The sequence below is a fragment of the Plectrocnemia conspersa genome, unplaced genomic scaffold, assembly GCF_051122295.1.
Source record: "Plectrocnemia conspersa isolate PC_06_02 unplaced genomic scaffold, ASM5112229v1 ptg000009l, whole genome shotgun sequence".
NCBI lineage: Eukaryota > Metazoa > Arthropoda > Insecta > Trichoptera > Polycentropodidae > Plectrocnemia > Plectrocnemia conspersa.
In genome coordinates, this window is record NW_028277173.1 from 103,825 (window position 1) to 123,490 (window position 19,666).

The 19,666-nt window shown below is 31.9% G+C and overlaps 1 long non-coding RNA gene across 2 annotated transcripts; it reads left to right on the plus strand.

The window, feature by feature from the left end:
- The first annotated feature begins 6,787 nt into the window (after nucleotides 1-6,787).
- Nucleotides 6,788-8,084, plus strand: LOC148231427 (uncharacterized). Of its 2 annotated transcripts, none has more exons than XR_015810743.1 (3): nucleotides 6,788-6,991; nucleotides 7,060-7,103; nucleotides 7,185-8,084. It is a non-coding gene; the product is annotated as an uncharacterized LOC148231427 (long non-coding RNA). The 2 variants fall into 2 exon arrangements; XR_015810744.1 differs by having other exon boundaries at nucleotides 7,347-8,084.
- Nucleotides 8,085-19,666: the final 11,582 nt, after the last annotated feature.

The following is a 19,666-nucleotide window of genomic DNA, read 5'->3' on the forward strand; positions in this document are numbered from 1 at the left end:
CATACGATAATATTAGTCTCGACACATTTAATGTATTTTCGAGCTAGTAAATAACTAAATGATGTAAAACAGAATTAGTTATCTGTGTTTTAATTATTTATAAATACATATATTGATTTTCTTTTAAAAATTATCCATATAATTACGAATGACGATATAATATTGAATTTTTAAGGACGTGACGATGAATTAGATATTGACCGTGATATAATTACTGTGACAGTAATAGTATGCGTTTATGCTAAGACTATTTTTACCAATTTTAAGTATTTGAAGTTTCAAGGTTTAGGATAATCTTTTAATGTAATAATTTTTTATGATTAATTTATTTATATTTTTAAAAACTGTTTTAATAAATTCAAAACTTAAAAATTCAAAAATAAAGCCACGAGGCCAAACTACGCTGGTTCGCTCTAGGTATAAGAACACCTGCCAATCCAAAACAGATCCCCACAAAAAAACAATGTTATATTTATCATTTTTGCCTCAAATGGGCAAATACATACGAAAAACTTGTAGAATATTTGTCTAAATATAAAATTTGATCATTTTAACAAAATACAATAAAACTTTACCGGCCCCACCTATTTTTTTTTATGTACAAAAAAATTGGGTGGGGCCTGGCCCCGATTGCATTTATATTATCACCACAGCTGATATTTTTGAGCGCCATTTCGAAATTTGTTAATATGTGGGGGCACCTATTCATGCCATATTTTTAAAAATATTATGGTTCAAATAATTGATTTACAGCCTTAAATTATACTAAAAAGCCATTTTATTATGCTCAAATGCTTACGTCACCTTTTAATGTCCAATGAGTACTGGCGATTTTCTTGATGACACCTATAGAAGTCATCCGTGGTGAAAGGGTTAAAAGTCTTGTAAAACATATTTTTTTTCAGTGAGTTTTAGGATTGTATTGTACTTATATAAATTTATCCATATTTAACACTCTAAAGGTGGATGACTCAAATATGCGTCATTGAAAAACTATAGTTAAAAGTCGTTTATGCACAACATAATCAACACTTACACGTTTAATTTGATAAGATTTAAAACACAGTTTGTAAATTAGTGATATCTATTATATATTGTTAAGTATAATTACAGCTTACAATCAATGGATGTCGCTTAGCAGTTAGGGCTTAATTTAAATAATAGCGCATTCTTAATATTAAAATGTTTAGTTTGCTGCGGGGAACTGAACCGATAGTCTCTAGGATATCAGTTCAACGCCTGAAGGACTACGACATTCCGGTTATACAAGACAATCTAAATATAAAGTTGTAAAATCGCCATGACGCGCTTTGAATGTCTCTCTGTAAAACATATGACTGAAGAATATAGACAAGGTTATTTTGCTCATGTAACACCATAGACCAGGGGTCGGCAAACCTTTTTTGTGAAGGACCAGATTGTAAATATTTTAATATAGCTTTATAGCTTTATCATTTCTCTCAAATATTCAAATGTAGTGTAAATTTTAAATATAAGCACTGTTTTTGTTTTTAGCTCTAAGTTCAATCTGTTAAGAAATCTTATGATATCTGCAGCAAAGGCTAATTCTCAAATCTATTTAATATCAGATAATAATAGCCAAGGGCAGCGTTTTTCGTTGAAAAAAAATTTTAATCGCACCTATGATTTAAAATATCTTAGTCAACCTATACCATGACTGGGCCATTGGACTACTGTATGGTAGAGAAAGTCGAAATATACGGCTTATATTATGATAAAAAAATAGTCACAGAACTGATGAAGGTTAAGTTCACGATAGTTAATAAAGTTTACGGTTAGTATAATAGTTTTATTAATACACAATAAATTTAAATGTTTTCTATAGTACCTGTTGGTGAATAGTGCATTTTTACAAAAAACTGCTATTTAGTTGTCTATTGATGTTACACACAATGTGCTTATCTTTTAGCAAATGTTCTCGCCGAAAAACTGGTAAACGAACAAATCTGAAGATGCTGTCAAATTTAAAGTGCATAACGTCACGGTGAAATACAAAGCAATAGGAGCTTGACGGTTGGCCGCTCTATTATAGCACATACTTTGATTTTTTTATATGTCGAATCTAACAATTACTTGCAGGCCAGATTAAAATAAGCAGAGGGCTGGATTTGGCTGTAATTTTCAGACCTCTGCCATAAACAGTGCATATATTAAAAAATATCTAATTTAATTTGGCCTTCTTTTTCGTATTTTAAATATTCCTATTCTAAGTGCACGTAAACGCAGGACAAATACCCCCTGGACATATATCTCCCATCAAAACTCCCCTGGACATTAACCCCCCGTACAAATAATCCCCTGTGCAAATAACCCCCTGACAAATAGCCCCCTGAAAATTAACCCCCCGTGTAAATAACCCCCCAGACGATTAACCCCCGCCACGTATAGAGATAAGTATGTTATATAAGTTGTTATTATTTATAATAAAATAATGTTTAATACGAATAATCAGTATCAATACTAATTTATTTCATTCAGAAAAATACAGAAGTTTTAAAATATCAATAAAACTAACACATTTACGAAGAATATATACGTATTGTATATTTTGTACTGGTTACCAGTGCGAGCAAAATTGTTATAAAGAATATTAAAAAAAAATAAAAAATATTATTAGGCTAGATACATATGTATGTATAATACAGCTAAACTTTGGTAATGGCGTCAGTATATGTTTTATTAAGTATAATAGAGCGTCACGAGACGTGTTAAGTAATATCTGTATTATCTTTATACGTGGCGGGGGTTAATTGTCAGGGAGGCTATTTGCATGGTGGGTTAATTGTCAGGGGGTTATTTGCACGGGGGGTCAATGTCCAGGGGGGTTTTGACGGGGTGTTATTTTCCAAGGGGTATATTTCCAGGCGGTTAGTGTCCTAGAACCATATTTCCTAATCTACATTATCCTTTATATATAGACCTTCGCTTTACTTTATTCGGAATCTCATTATCGGCAACTTAGCGTCAAAAGTGTTAAATTTTGCTTTTAAAAATCATTGGTTAAATCGTCAAAATGTATCCTTTTGCTTAAAACATATGTGCTGATGTGCATATTGTTTGTGTTTATTTATTGTAAGGTGCATAACAATTTTTCGAATTAAATATTTTTTAAAACGTTATTATATGTTTTTATATGTTATATTTAACTAACAGTATATTTTTTTATTTTTTATAATACGTTTATTGTAATCTGATTTTCTAAAAAGTCTAAAACTTGTTAATTGGAATATATTAACCATTTACCAAGAAAAAACAACAAATAAAAAAACTAAAAACTAAGGTTTTACTAAGAAAAAAAACAACAAGTAAAAAACTTGTGCTCTTTGTAATTTTAATCTTGATTAAATTATATTGTAATCATTATTTTTTTGTATAAACGCAAATTGTTGATCGATGTTATGAGCGCTAAACGCTATAGAACGAGCGCGATGCGCAAGATAATAAGCGCATTGCGCAAGATAATAAACGATAGGTGCAAAAAAAATACAAGCAGTCCAATATTTTAATTATTCAGAATTCATATGACATCTAGCTATTTACAAATTTCTTAATGGTTATAAACCCCTGCCGCTACATCACTCAGCTGTTTTTTTTAATAATTCATTTATTTGTTTTGCCGCGCATTTGATTGCGATGGACGAAAAATCATCTAAAAACATCATTACATTTACCTTCCTATACTATTTATACCTAATACTATGTCATTTATTTTTTGTGAATAGTAAGTACAATTCTTCGTGAACACATTTCAATAAATTATTCTTTTCTAAGTTTCATGGTTAACGTTTCACAAATTATTTAAAAAAGTACAATAAAAAAAGTTATTTTTCGATTAAAGTATTTAAATTATAATATATTTTAAATATTTAATTAATTATTTTTTAACTCAAATACTGACAAACTATCAATCTTTCGCTGTATTATTTTTAATTTGTAAAAAGATTAATCAAAACATGTTTTATTTCATTTTTACTTACAAAAATTGAAATTAAAAAAAAGCTTGAAATTAAATACGAGCTGGCACTACCCCAACCAAAAAAAAAATACGAGTGCAAAGGGTTAAAACAATTATAAAAAATACTTCAGAAACAAAGAATGAAAAAAATATTATCTTAAAAATTGATGGAGAATTAACTATAGATAAAAAAAGAATAGCCAATGAATTTAATAAACATTTCATCTTAATTGGAACATTTTTATCAGATCTAATTAAAATTAACATTGATGACATAAACACTATCACAAGTATGACTCAAGTTGACAGATCTATTTATTTTCACAAAATTAAATTAGAAGAAGTCATAATGTATACAAACAAATTAAAAAATAACTCAGCACCTGGTATTGAGGGTATTACAGTCAAAACAATTAAATCAATTAACAGTCTTATTGCTCCGATATTAACAAAATTATTCAATAAATGTTTAAAAGAGGAAAGGTTCCCTGAGTCCCTAAAAATTGCAAAAATAATTCCAATATATAAAGGTGATGATAAAAATAACACTAATAATTATCGCCCTATATCTATTCTACCAATCATATCAAAAATATTTGAATCAATTATAGCTAATAGAATTAATGAATTTTTAAAAAGTATACATTTTTTATCTCATTTACAACATGGATTTAGAAGCAAATCCAATACAAAATACGCTGCTTTTGATTTAATTAATGAAATACAACAACACCTTAATGATAAAAATAAAACTTCAGCAATATTTATAGATTTAAAAAAAGCTTTTGATACAGTAGATCATAACATATTATTAAAGAAATTAAACCATATTGGAATAGTTGGACCAACACTAAATTTACTAAGAAGCTATTTAAATAATAGACAACAAGTAGTAGTAATAAATGGTATACAAAGTGAATATGAGGTGGTCAAGTGTGGAATTCCACAGGGTTCTATTTTAGGTCCATTACTATTTAATTTGTACATAAATGATTTAACTCTATGTAAACTTACAGGAAGGATTCAACTGTATGCTGATGATACAGTGTTAATATATAACTCTAAAACATATAAAGACATGCAAAACAACATGCAGAATGATTTGATCCATATTAATGAATGGATGAGATTAAACAAATTAACAATTAATGAAAAAAAAACAAATTATATGATATTTAATGATGATTTTAATATTTCTCTTAATGTAAATAACTCTCTAATTACAAAAAGTGATAATATAAGATTCTTAGGTCTGCTGTTAGATAAAAATTTAAATTTTTATAATCATATTGATTATATAATAAAAAAAATTTTACCAATGTCAAAAATTTTATACAGGTTTCAAAATATTTTATCATATAAAACTAGATTAAGCATTTATTTTTCACACATTCATAGTCATCTAACATATATGTCTTGCGTCTGGGGGTTTACAAGTAAATTTAAAATAAAATCACTTCAGGTGATTCAAAATAGTGCCATAAAAATTTATTGAATTTACCGTTTGATACTCACACAAAAGACATATATATGAAAACAAAAATTTTACCTATAACTATCCTTCCAAAATATGAATTAATAATGATAACAAAAAAAATGTTAGAGGGAAAATCAACTATAAATACTAAATTTAAAATTAGAAAAGAACAACACAAATATGAAATAAGATCTGCATATGATCTACACATCCCTCAACCATTTTCAGTAAAGTTTGTAACAAATTCTTTAAAATATATAGCTTTTAAAACATATAATGATTTACCAATATCAACCAGAAATAACTTTAAAGAAATAAGAAAATATTTTTTAAAAAAATTCATCGAACTTTAAAAAAAAAAAAAAAAAAATGTGTGTATATGTTTATGTTTGTATATTTATATGTATATATGCATATGTATGGATGTATGTATATGTGTATGTACATTCTTATAATTTGTTATACTTATTATTTTGATAAGAGTTTAAATATGTTTATTATACTTTTTAATGTATAAGTTTTTATTTTTCATATTTAACATAAAACTGTAATAAAATGTAACCGTAGAATGAGTAATTTTATACTCATGCGGAATTACGTTAATAAATAAATAAAAAAATAAAAAAAAAAAATATCAAGCATCTAATCTGTTACTTTAGACCAAAAGTGCGCTTTAAAAATAATAATAATTTTGAAACCTTTGTCTTTTTTGATTAAAAAATATTTTGATTTACATCTTTTTTAAATTAAATGTTTTTCTGCGCAGCATTATATATTTTAATAATTAATGAGTGTAAAAAGTTTTCACTATATTTAAAATTAATAATAAACTGAAGATATTTAAAATCTATAATAAATTATTAATATTTAAAATCCATAATAAAAAATATTTTTAATGTTGAAAAAAATATTTTGAATAAATCTTGAAATTTTATTCTGAAACTTTTAATTTAAAAAATATTTTAATTAGTGTTATACATTTTTGTGTAGTTTACTTTCAAAGGCGTCAGTAAGAGGGATTTTTGCAATATTAGTTGGTTGGTAATGAATAGTACTTATTTTGAAACTTTGCCCCTTTTTGTTGAAAATATTTTTTAAAGCAAAGTTTCTCCAAAAACTAAAACTTTAAATTGCCAACGTTCGCCAAAATTTAGGTACATATTATATATACCACATATTACATATTATATATACCACATTATTTATATTATATTTTAAATCTATAAACTAAAAATATATTTTAAAAAACATTTTTTTTAGTATTTGATGATTTTTATACATATTTTAATAAATGTTTTACAATTTAAATCGTTAAAATCAATTTTGTTCGTTAAATCATTTTAGTTCGTTCTCAAGTGCGGGACTTCCCAATTTTGGTTACGTCTGACAGTTCTTCTGTCACATCTGGCAAGCGCTCGCTCTGCCCGCTGCGAAATATGTTTAATCGCGGCATTTTTGTTACAAAGTGACAATTGAAGATGATTCAAGTGATGCAGCATTTGAAATTATAGACAAAACTATAAATTGTGGGTGTGCCAGTAAGTGTTTAGTTATAAATGAATATTATACCACGGTTATTCTAACAAAGTTACTATTGACTTTCCAGGATCTAATATTAAAAGACAAACAGCGGTGATTTGGCAAATAAAGGTATACATACCGAAGTTAATTAAACATATTACCATGCTAGTAATAATAAAAAATATATGACATATTGTGACAATTTTGTAGAAGATGAAGAGATGCCAATCTACGTGTTTAATCCTCTACAGTACATCCATCAATTTTGTTCTTCGATTGTCGTTTAAATTTAATTTATGGATTACATTAGTAGTAATAGTGTGTTCAATGTTTACTCTTGATAAGTCTTATTGTTTTTTAATTATTTTTCAGAAGCAATGATGGAACAATTTGATGATCTATATGGCTACAACGTAGAATTGGTATATATAAACAAAGAGTTAATCTTCTCATGTTGAAGTCACTGTCAGCAAGTATTATCTTTTTATAAAGAACATACTACATAAGTTTGATGTAACTGAATATCTTAAATTTGGCTATTCAGAAAGAGGAATGATGGCACAGAACAAAAATTGTACCTATTTTGCCACATCGGAATTAAAAATAACCCACTCTTAGATATTTTGGCTATCGATTATTCCAGGTATGCAATCACATATTTATAATCATTGTAAAATGTCGTTTATTAGATAACATCCAAGAAAGTACACATTTATAAGCTGTCCGACAGCGCCGATTTGATCGACATTAACTTTCAATCCTCACATACTAAGGATATATTACACGTTCATGTTTAAAACATAACTGGTTAATTTAAAATTCTTAAAATCTAACGTATATGTGTATTAAATCGGAAAGCAATGATAATGTTTATGTAATATAAAAGAAAAACTCACTTTCCGGCCTCGGAGCCCGGCGACGGGATTTCAAAATTTGAAGATTTCATTACAAAGATTGTTTTATGATTGTTTATCTAATTTAATCAATGTATTCTTCTTATCCTAAACACATTATGTATATATTTAATTTTCATAGTTATAACACACCTAGTTAATTTGCAATCCGATTATTTATAAAAGCAAAAACTCACTTTTAGGCCTCGGAGCCCGTCGCCGGGGATTCAAAATTTGAAAATTTCATTACGAAGATTATTTTATGATTGTTTATCTAGTTTAATCAATGTATTCTTCTATTTCATTCTTATTCAGTCAAATGACGAATTAATGAAAATTATTGTCGCGTAGCAAAATTTTATTATTAAATAATAATTATTTAAAAGTGTTGTCACGGTACTGTCTATTTGAATTTGAATGCTTATTTTTCATTGGTCGAAGCTATTTGAATATTTGAATGCTTATTTTTGATTGGTCGAAACAACAGAACGCATTACCGGCGGCTCGAAAATCAATCGGAACAAATTCAATTTTAATTTTTAATATTATTTATTATCTTATATATAATTGTTCTAAAACATTCTCCGTTCAATTATCTACTTTGTAAATCGTATCGCTTTGTATTAACGGTGTGTAACAATACACGTAAACAAAGGAAATATATTTAATTATAATAATGTAGATTTTAACTTATCACAAATGTTTTAACAACGTAATGATTAGTTCAAATGTGTTTACAAACAAATTGCGCACTGACTACTCATCTGTCAATCTGCATTGACAGTTAGATTTTTTGGTCTAAACATCCGATTTAGCGGTTATTACATTTCTATGTTTGCGAACATTAGATAAATCAATCACAATAATACTCTGTAAATGATAAATAAGAGATATTTGGTTTTTGCCATTTAAAAACTATAAAAGTTTTTATAAAACATTTTAATACAAAAATACAATTTTTTACAATAAAATATTATTTTTACCATGCTATTCAGTAATTTAAAAGTTCCTTGCAATTGGAGTTTGCATAACAAAATTTTGCGGATTATACCTCATATAATATTTCAAATCTAAAAAACTTACGGTTACTGTTCATTTTATTGTTTCAAATGTCAGTATTAAATTTTAAAATATTTATATGAGAGTTTGGTATTTTTATAACGAAAAAAACACAACACTAACAAATAAATTGCTCGTCCATATAGATATCGTATCGAAACGACCTCACCGCAAGTAAATATATCAAGATTCAATTGTATGTCGTTGAGGTAAAATTATTTGCTGAAATGCTTTACCCCAAGGACGGCTCGTCACAGGGGCCAGGCCTCACCAGTAATTTAAATAGATGATTACCAATAATTTCGATATAAAACATTTAAATATATAATTGTTAGTATGAAATTTTAAAATTGACAGTCAACATTTAAGTAGTTATTATTTACACAACAGAGACGTAATTTCAGTTTATTTCAGGGGGAGGGGCAAAAGTTGGCCAGTCAATGGACGTTTTTTTTAATATTTCCATTTTTTGAGATTCATTGAATGACATTAACTTTTCTAGCCAAATTCAAGGGGTTGTTTGATCCATGTCAAAAGCAATAAAATCGAGCCGTCGCAGTGAAAACGCTCGGTTATCTAGCGTTCGTATTAAGGCTTTTTATAACAATATTACGTTTTATAAGTGAGAATCGAATAAAGCATATCTAAACCAGTTTTCGACCAATAGGAGGGCGAAAAAACCAATTATCTCTTCTCAGTAGTGGAAGGTCCTTGGGCCCACGCCCTCCTTCCACGGTCGCATCAGGCTCAGGAGTTTCGGCCCATGAGCGACCGGATGTACCTAGCCTGGCTTTCGCGCCTGCATACTGCGCATACAGCCGCTAGACCAGGCATCCTTCCTAGGTCGTCACGAGAACGACCTGGACGGGTAGACCGTCGCGATTTAGCTACTGATGGTCTCCGGCATCGCTATCCTTTTTGGAGACGGAGGTTGGATAGAGGAAGTGGGGGGAGGGAAGGTATGCGGGCAGTCGCGCTCCGCGTACCTGGGGTCTCTACGGGAGAGAAATGATTTTACGCATCCTGGAAAGAAAAATATTTATTTCATCAACTCATCCTTTGTGTTTGTTTTCTTTTTATTTTTTATTTATTTCTTTCTGCGGCCTAGCTCACTCCGATGAGAGGAGAGAGCTCGCGGGTGGCTCTTAAGGGGCTAATAATGTGGTCCTATTGAGAACGGACGTCTGTGCGGGCGCCATATGCAGCGCAGTATCTCTCGAACGCCAGAAGATTTCCCTTCGTGGCCACGAGATGTCTGTGTTGTGGAGGGCCATCGCCCTCGATTTCGAGCTTGGAGTGTAGGACTGCTCTCTCCTCGTCCATCATTGGGCAGTCCCATAGTATGTGTTCGGACGTCTGTAGCTCGTGGCCGCTGGGGCAGTGGGAGCGGTCTCTTAAACAAAAACGTTCATGATAGGCCCGGAAAGCTCCGTGGCCGGTCATGAACTGTGAGGTGTGGAATCCACAACGGAACCACCTGAGCTCGAGTCTCCCTAAGATCAGGGGGAGGAACTTTTTGGTCAGTAGTCCCGTTGCGGACTCGTTCCAGCGTTTTTGCCACTCTTCTAACACCGCGGCGCGAGTGACGCGCCGGATTGTCATCAGAGCGGCACTTGGGCTAGGCTCTCCCACTGGAGGGAAGAGCCTCTTGCCCGCTATTGAGGCCGAGCGGCCTCTCCCGAGGTGGTAGACCGCGGCTCTCATCTGGGCAGTTAAATCGATGGGTTCGATGCCGGCCATCACGCATATTGCCGAAATCGGAGCTGTATTGTAGGACGACGTGAGGAGCCTCAGCGGCGACGTCTGAGTTCTCAGCAGGATGGTGTTCGGTAGTCCGCGGGAAGATCTTTCGGCCCACGCACTTGCCGCGTAAGTGATTATCGGGATGAAAATGGCTTTGTACATTATCACCTTCGCCCTGAAGTTAAGGCCCCAGTGTTTTCCGCCTAGGCGATGCAGCCTGCACATTGCATTTCTGCTTTTCATTCCTGCCATTTTCAGGTGAGCGCATGGGTCGAAGTTCCTGGATATTATCATCCCCAGATAGCGGGCTTTTAATTCGAATTTAATTTTGTGTCCGTTCATACATATTCGGGGGGGGGGGGGGTCTCCTTGGGTCCAGGGATCCTCTCAGCAGCACAGCTTGTGTCTTGTGGGGGGCAAAAGAAAGTTTATTCTCCTTGCCCCAGGCGAGCAGGGTAGACAGTGCTCTTAATTTCTAGGCCGGTTCGGCTATCAGCGCTCACTAAGAGCAACAGATCGTCGGCGTGGTGGGGCCGGGTCGGTCGGGGTGAGGTCGCAGTGGTGGGGCAGAGGAGTCTCCAGGACGTCGTCGAACTGGACATTCCACAGCATTGGTCCGAGGACCGAGCCCTGCGGGCATCCTCTCTCTAAGGTCTTCCAGACTAGGCTTCCGCCTGCGTCGATCACCACTCGTCTATCCTTAAAATAAGACGAGATAGTTTTGGTGAGGTCGGAAGGGACTCCTCGCTTCCTCAGCTTGTCGATTATTCCGGGCCACCAGGCGTGATCAAAAGCTCCCGATATGTCCAGAAGTACTCCTACCACGTGCTTGCCGGGAAGGGTGTCGACTGTCGTTTTGGCGTATTGTATCGTCTTCTCAGTAGTAGAAAATTCACGTCAAAAGCAATAAAATCGTGTCGACGCCGTCGCAGTGGGAACTTTCGTTACCAAGCGTTTCCACTGCGATTGCGCCGACACGATTTTATTGCTTTTGACGTGAATTTTTTACTTCTGAGGGGTGATAATAATTTTTGCGCCCTCCTATTAACCAAAATTCGGTTTAAATATACTTTGATCAGCCCTCTTATATCAGAAGTTCATAGTAATATCGATAAGAATCATATTTTTAAGATATAGTGTAATATCGAAGCGCAGATAAACTATGGAGCAATATGCGAGATGCGACGTGTACTTCTTTTTCCGCTTATTACCTCCTGAGAGATGAGACGACTTAATTTGTATTTTGGACTCGACCTAAAGAATGACTGCATATAATTAGCTTCAGAACTTTAATTTGGTTAGGTTTGGGTTTTAACAGTAAATGAACGTTTCACAGCTGTTAAATTGCGTTTCATGAACATTTTAGAATAGCGTATAATTTTACTAGCACCTATCAGTTAAATTATATTTTTTAGTAGAAATGTATATCTACTGTTGAAAATGTATTTGGACTTGACTAGTGAAAATATAACTTCACTGAAAAATACACATTCACTGTAACATTTGTACATTTATGTATTTACCGGTGAAAATGTACACTGATAAGATTTCACTGAAATTACATATTTTAGAAAGTATTTTTAGGATAGATTCTATAGCGACCCAGATACAACGTCCGTCCGGAGACAGATCTGATAATGCAGTTAATATTTTTATTTACATATAAGATATCCTCTATGAGCTGAACAGCGCATTATCAGAGAATTTTCAATGCCAGATATGTACAATCATCACGATATTCATCCATGAGATTAGGAAAATCTAGGTAAACCTAATCTGTGATGATCAATCAGAAATAAAATTATATGATAATGACTAATTCTGATCTACCAAACACGATAGAAGTTTAAAAACACTAAGGTCCATATGGGATTCGAACCCAGGTCTTCAGGTTAATAGTCGGAGGCTTATACCACTTGTGTATTGTGCTGGTCAACTTTAAATGCTTACTGTTTTGGCGTTATCGATGAAATTTATATTTTCTTTTTATCCTCCACAAAGAGATAGACAGTTCTAATATTCCCACTGGAAACTTTAGTCGAAAGTGTCTAAATATTTGTTAGACACTAGGTGGTACATACAAAATCCACAGAAGTTATTTTGAAAAGTTATAGTGCAATCATTGGTGCCCTCGATCTCTTGTACTCTGTTGTTGAAATGACAGGTGATACAAGGCTTAAAGTTTACAATATTTTGCAGTAATTGAAAGAATTTGAATTCATGTTTATGCTGCATTTTTGGAACCATGTACTAGACCATTTTCACAAGGTCAATAAAGTCATTCAGAAATCAGATATGTTATTGAGTACTTGTGCAGGTTCATACAGTTCACTTCAGGTCACTTTAGAAGAATAAAAATAATAAGGAAACATGGAAGCGCACCTGGTCCGATGCCTTAGAAAAACTCTTCAAGAGACAAATTTAGAATAAAATCTTTTATTCCTATACTAGATGCACTTCAAACGAATTTAATAAGAGGTACTATGTACAATAATATTGCAAACATGTTTTCCTTTCTTGCCAATATATCGTTGTCAAAGCAAGAAATTCACAAGGTGTTAAACTGTTGATTGAAGCATACCCAGAATATGTTGATCTAGAACTAACTGATGAATTTTTGCACTTCCATATGTACGTTAGGGAAAGCTACAAGCCTGCAGAAAAGAGCCATTACCATATTTATATATAAAGAAAAAATCTAGATGGCCTCCCTCAATAACGAAGTAATCTTATAGCTGGTTTTTAGTTAAATGGTTACCAACTGTTCGGGTGAAAGGTCTTTTTCGAGTCTGAAAAGGGTAAAAAATGAAATAATGAGCACAATGTGCAAAATTTGTAACGTAGAGGCGAGCGTAACAGGCTTACTAGTAATGTTGTTTATTGCAGCACTTTATAAGTACTTATAATTCAACGAGATGCGTCCCACCGCAGCCACGCCGGTCATTCGAATCCATAAAAAATATTATACGTTAAAAAATATAAATGATAAGTTAGAATATGGTAATAAACAAATAGCAAGATATTTAAGTATAAATAATTATCCTATATAAAATTGTTTTAATCTTTCTCCGTTGGATAAGTTTGTTTCTGTAAAACTGTAACAGCATAAATGGTATTGACTCATTTGAAAGGTCTTAAGTAATTGATTTAAAAAAAATATATTTTTCGAGTATGAATAAAAACGATTTAAATATTTAATTGTTTTTTTGAACTTCATCGGCGCATTGAATTACATTTAAAAGACTCGAAATTCAAATATAATAATTCATTTTATTTTTTACATAAGAAAAAACAAAATGGCGCATGGTAGAATTTTTCGTGCGTTTTTACATGTGCATCGTTGGCTTTGACTGGTTATAAAGATTCAGAGGTCACATTAACTAGGTACGTTTTAACTATTACAATGTAAAATATGCGAGGATTAAAAGTAAACATCGATTAAGCAATGTAAACGATTATAAAACGTGTTTTTTCACAGTGACTCAACCTTCGTCATGAAATGTTGAAGTTTCGCGCTCCTTCGACGGGCCACCGAGACTGAAAAGTGAGTTTATGATTTGTAATACGTTAAATTTATTATCCTTAACTGTATATGCATACGATAGTTAATAACACGATGAAACGTTGTTATTAAAAATCATTCGAGTTACGTGTACACTTTTCTTCAATACGATAATTTTTCTCAAAGACTAGCCAAAATGCGGGAAATTTATTAGTAAATTTAGTATATTCTTTGTAAAACACTTGGTTACCTTTTTTAATAAAATTTTAATTATATAGAAGAGAAATATTTCAAAAACAAAATTAAAATACTTTAATAAACCATCGTCAAGCTTAAATTAGTAGTAAACCCAGCTTAAAGTTTCTTTAAACTTTACAGGAATGCTTCAAAGTAATACATTTTTATTCAAATTCAAACATTTTTAAATGCAATGTTTGAATTGGTAGTTTTTTATTATTTAGGGCTTTTTATTTATATTTAAATTGGTTTGAGTCAGTTCAGTTTTTTGTAAAATGAAGGTCTTCAACTCGCTTAGTACCGAAAAAAGATTCTCACATAAAATATTGTGAGAGTAGTGTAAGATTAATTTTGAAAACAAGCCTAACCGACCTAAACCTATAGGACTGTACCCTGATAAAACTTTGTATTGAATATTACTCGTAAAACAATGCCCTTACTACATATGTACTATATGATCTCTACGAATATACAATACGGCGAGTGTGTTCGTTCTTTTCTATCTTATCGTTGATTAAAAAGGCAATATCCAGCAGTGTAGCGCTCAGTAATAATAAATCACAATTAACCCAAGGAAAGAGACTGAGAAGTGTACATAGCGAGTGTCGGGGTAAAATTCTTTCATTTGATTTGCACTCCGTTTCGAGATTCACACATTACTGCCGCAGACTTGTGCAATTAGTTTACTATCGAGATCGAAAAGTTGAAGTTTTCGCTCTAGCGCATTTGTCAGACTGTCAGCTGTTTAAGTGGAGGTTGAGATTTAATTTTGTAATTTTTCAGCATAAACTTGATCCGTACATTCTAAAAGATAATTTAAACGTATTTTTGAAAGTTTATAACTCAGTCTGTCTAAATTTGCTAGCTCTGTGATTATAAAATTGTATCGACTTGTAGCGTCCTCTTGATAGCAGCTAAAGAAAGCCGCAATTTTTTTAACTATTTATAATTCTTGTCAAAGAATGTCCAATTTCATCTATCGATTCATTATTTCTTAACGCCTAGACAATGTGTATTTTCCCAAACATTTTAGATATTGAAGAATTAGTTATATAAATTTTGTAACTTTCGAGCTTCCGGATTCGTTAGGAAAGATGATATAAGTCTATAAATTGTTTAGATAAAGGAAAGCAGAAACTAAATAAAGTTTTTTCATCAAACTGATAAACATAAAATTTGTACGGCAGTAGTACCGAATAGTATTTATATTTTTGTGCAGATATGCAATGAGATTCCTGTTTTGTATTTTTTCTTTTGCTTTTAAATATAAATATGAGTTTTTTAATAGACAATTGACTTTATTCATAATCATAGATGGGCAAATTAATCTCAGTAATATTAATTTGTTAATCTAAGTAATACAAAACGCTCGTTACCTAGCGTTCCCAATACAACGTCGCCGACACGATTTTATAATTTTTGACTTCTTAAAAGTGATAGTTGTTTTTGCGCACTGTTATTGACCAATATTCGGTTTGAATAGACTTTGACCGATACTTTCATATCAGAAGTCTGTAGTAATAAGGATAGCTATCATATTTTTAAAACATAGTGTAATATCGAAGTGCAGACGAACTATGTAGCAATATTTGAGAGGGGGGGGCAAATGCCCCACCTGCCTTCCTCCAAATGACATCCCGGTCCTTGTGTGACAAACTTTAAACTGATTAATTTGTAGTTTTAAACGAATTACACTTAACATAATTTTTAAATAAAACGCATTGAGCATTTTCATAATATATTTAACAATATTACATTAACAATTATGATTAAATAAAGATATACAAAAAAAATATTTTTTGTGGTGGCCATATAGAAAAAAACAAAATTCCAAGTGTAGCGAGATTAGAGATCGACGAGTAATTCAAAATTTTGATTCTTAAAACGTCCCTATCTCCTTTGGCAGATGACGAGCAATAATGAAACCGAGCTACAGAAGTAACTCTATCATCAACGAAGTTTGGCCAGTCGAATCTCCACGCAGAAGGCTCTAAGCCCCCAAATTTTTGTATAGTTTTTTTTCCGTTTTGTGCTGTGCATTCGGTCGATTAAGTTCAAAATCATCTACGGACATGCATAACTGGTATTTTGTTACACCAACAAAAGCTATGAGTCTTAGTAAATTCGTGGGACACAAATCTTAGTTATATTATATAACACTTATAATGAGTCTTGTGCGATTAATTTCGCAGCGATTATAAATAAATTACACAAACAATTTATTTAATCATATGCTATAATTATAAAAAGAAAAAGTAGTTTATTTCAGTAAAATTGTGAAACAATTTAATATTTTTTTTTAGTATGATAATTAACAAAACAATCGCCTACGTGTAAGGGTACTTGGCAAGATTTACACCAAAAATATGTAGATCTAATCATTTTATTCGCATAGCAAACGCGGCACCTCCTTCGTATACGCTTTTTTCTCTCCGATATTTTTACCAATTGATGTTGTATCAATTCTCCGGATAATCTTTCGATCGGATCGGAACGAGAGCCATGAGATGTCGTAGGAATATCGATATCTTCTCTACTATCGCTTTTTATCCAAGCCGTTGCCAGACGAAGTAAAAAATCGTGGAAGTCGATCTTTCGAACGGAATCAGTATGTAAAGTTTCATACACTCGAAAGGAATTAAATAAGGCACAGTTGATTAAATACAACGAAACTTTTTTTGCCCATTTTTTTGTTTTTCTATAAATAGGATAGTAGTTTAAAAACCGATCGGCGCGATCTACCCCTTTCGTGTTTATTTTGTAGTCTATTATGCATTGCGGTTTTGGTAATTGATTACCCGTTTTTTTATCCCTTTTCCCCGCATCGACGATATTAGCATTATGGATAGTTGTGATTATTCCGATACCCCTTCGTTTGTCAGTTTTATACGATTGCAGCAATATTTCTCCTTTACGTATAAACTTTTCATCAGTTACTTTTAAATTTTCCGGTATTCTAATCATACCGCAAACCCTGATTTTATTTAAAAGTAATTTTCTCGCAAGTTTGACGCTATTGTTCAAATTATTGGTATATAAATGATGCCACTTGTTAGAATAATCGTTTAATAAGTCCATTACTGTATTTACTAAGTTCTGTTTTAAGCCGGAATACAATTTTAAGTTCAAAATATAACCCGTGGCAGAATCGCACGCCATCCTGACAAGTATGCCGTATTTCGTAATTTTACTCGGGTCGTATACTTTAAAGTTTAACTTTCCGCACCACGGTATCGTGCTCTCGTCGATGGATATATTCCGTCCTGCATTAAAATTTTCTTTAAATTTTTTTGAAAAATAATCAATTAAATGTTGTACCTTAAACAGTCGGTCGGCGTTCGGTGGTATATTTACAGTGTCGGAAAAGTGCAAAAATTGTAAAATTTGCCGAAATCTATTACGACTCATTGTTTTTGAAAATATCAGAGTTTCAATCGAAGGATTATTAGACCAATAATCGTTAATTTTTGATTTTCTCACCAATCCCATTAATATTACCAAAGCAAACCACTTTTTTAATTCGAACGCCGTAACATCGAACCACTTTCCGCTCTTTTTAGACGTTTTATATTTTTGGTAATTTTGAGCGCGATATTTATTCGTTTCCATAGCGATAAATTCGAAAAGATCGTCTCCCATGAAATAATTCACGACGTCTTCTACGTTCTCCTTATCCTCAGGTATTATACGCGGTCCCGTCGAACCTTGAAAAGGTTCATTCGTCCTCGGCGAATCGACATTCGACCAGTCGACCTCGTCGTCTTCGTCGCTATTACTCGTGGTATGAAAAGCGCGGGGATTTTTCCATGTTTGTTGGAAATAATCATCTTCAGAGAGATGACCTACGTCTTCTATTACACCATCGCTGTCTTCTTTATCTTCGATGTCGCCGGGAACGTCGGAAAAGTAGTCGGTGTCCTCATCCTCTGAATAATTTTCAAACTCTTCGGTTTTCATTCTAAACGAGGGATTAAAAAATAATAAGATAAGTTCAAAAACCTCGAATAAATTAAATTTAATAATAATATTCTAAAATGTACGAAACACAATGCCTTTTATATATTATTACTGATGTTATAAACTTTTAATATTTGTCATTCGTACGGCAGACGAATAGAAATTCACAACATGCGAGAATATAACGCTATGCTTCACACTTGCATGCGTCGGCGCACCAAAGGGCTGCGTCGAAAGAAATAAGCTTCACTGTCAATTGCTAAATCTAGACCTGCCGGACTAGCCCTCCCCCTCTTCCATATTATTAAAGCTAATTTCCTTTTATGTTATATGCGCAAATATCTCCAAATACAGCAACGATAGACAGAAATAAAATTTGCACGAACTTTACATTTGTATATATTATTATTTATAAGATTAATATATATTACAAATAACAATGGTCCTAATTTGGGTCCCCGTGATACACCGTGAGATATTATTTTTTCTTTGAAATAAGCATTATTTATTTTAACTTTTCGCTTTCTCTTTTTTAAATAATTATCAAACCGTCTTAAAAATATTTCATCAATAATCTCTAATTTTTTTAACACTTCCATCTATTGTTTCGAAAGCTCTCTTGAAATCTAAGAAAACTGCTCCAATGATTTTGTTCCTATCCGTGGCCAGCAACTAATCATTTATCACTACTTGTAATGCAGTCTCTGCGAAGTGCTTTTCTCTGAATCCCGATAGTTGTTCACACAGAATGTTTTGTGAAATGATATAATCCTTTAATTGTCTGATTACTACTTCTTCCATCGCCTGTTTCATACAAGGCAACATGTTAATTGGCCTCATTTCCTCAACCTTTTTATTATTTTTTTATTTAAGGTATAATGTAATAGTAGCAATCTTTAAATTATCAGATATTTATCATTCAGTGAGTGCTTTATTTATTAATTGATGTAATTAAGTTCCTAGTATTTCTCATGTTTCTTTAATTATATTTTCATTAAATTTATCAGTACTGGTTTACTTTTTTTAATATACAAATTATGTTGTGAATTTCTTCCAAAGATAATGATTTAAATTCTCCAAGTTTTACATTTAATGTTTCATTATTGTATTGTACTAATATATTGAACTGAAGCATTGAATTTACAATCTCTTCTATACTCTCAATGCAGTGGGTGTTCATTTTTCTGCTATCAAATGGTGATATTTATATTATATATATATATATATATATATATATATATATATATATATATATATATATATATATATATATATATATATATATATATATATATATATAT